Genomic DNA, 526 nt, shown 5'->3' with positions numbered 1-526 from the left:
ACGCGCGTTCATAGGTGAGAATGATGATGAGTGTCACGGATCATCACATTCATCATGTTGACGTGCAACGAATATCTTAGAATAAGAACAAGCGGAATTGAATAGAAGATAGTAGTAATTGCATTGAAACTTGAGGTACAGCAGAGCTCTAAACCCTTAATCTATGGTGTGTAGAAACTCCACCGTTGAAAATACATAAGTGAAAGGTTCAGGCATGGCCGAATGGCCAGCCCCCATGATCTGAGAACTAAATGTCCCAAGATTGAATAATGCAATCCCCAGATGTCTAATACAATAGTAAACTATCCTATTTATACTAGACTAGCTACTAGGGTTTACAGGAGTAAGTAATTGATGCATAAATCCACTTCCAGGGCCCACTTGGTGTATGTTTGGGCTGAGCTTGATCTATCCACGAGCTGAGGTTTCTTTTAGAGTTGAATGCTGGTGGGCGAAATTGTGATCATCAATGGCGCCATCAACATGGTACGCTCAATTGCAATCTCAACTCTTTATCACAACTTCG

The sequence above is a fragment of the Arachis duranensis genome, chromosome 4, assembly GCF_000817695.3.
Source record: "Arachis duranensis cultivar V14167 chromosome 4, aradu.V14167.gnm2.J7QH, whole genome shotgun sequence".
In the NCBI taxonomy this organism is placed as follows: Eukaryota; Viridiplantae; Streptophyta; class Magnoliopsida; order Fabales; family Fabaceae; genus Arachis; species Arachis duranensis.
The sequence above is the reverse complement of the archived record's forward strand: the minus strand, read 5'-3'. Positions refer to the sequence as shown.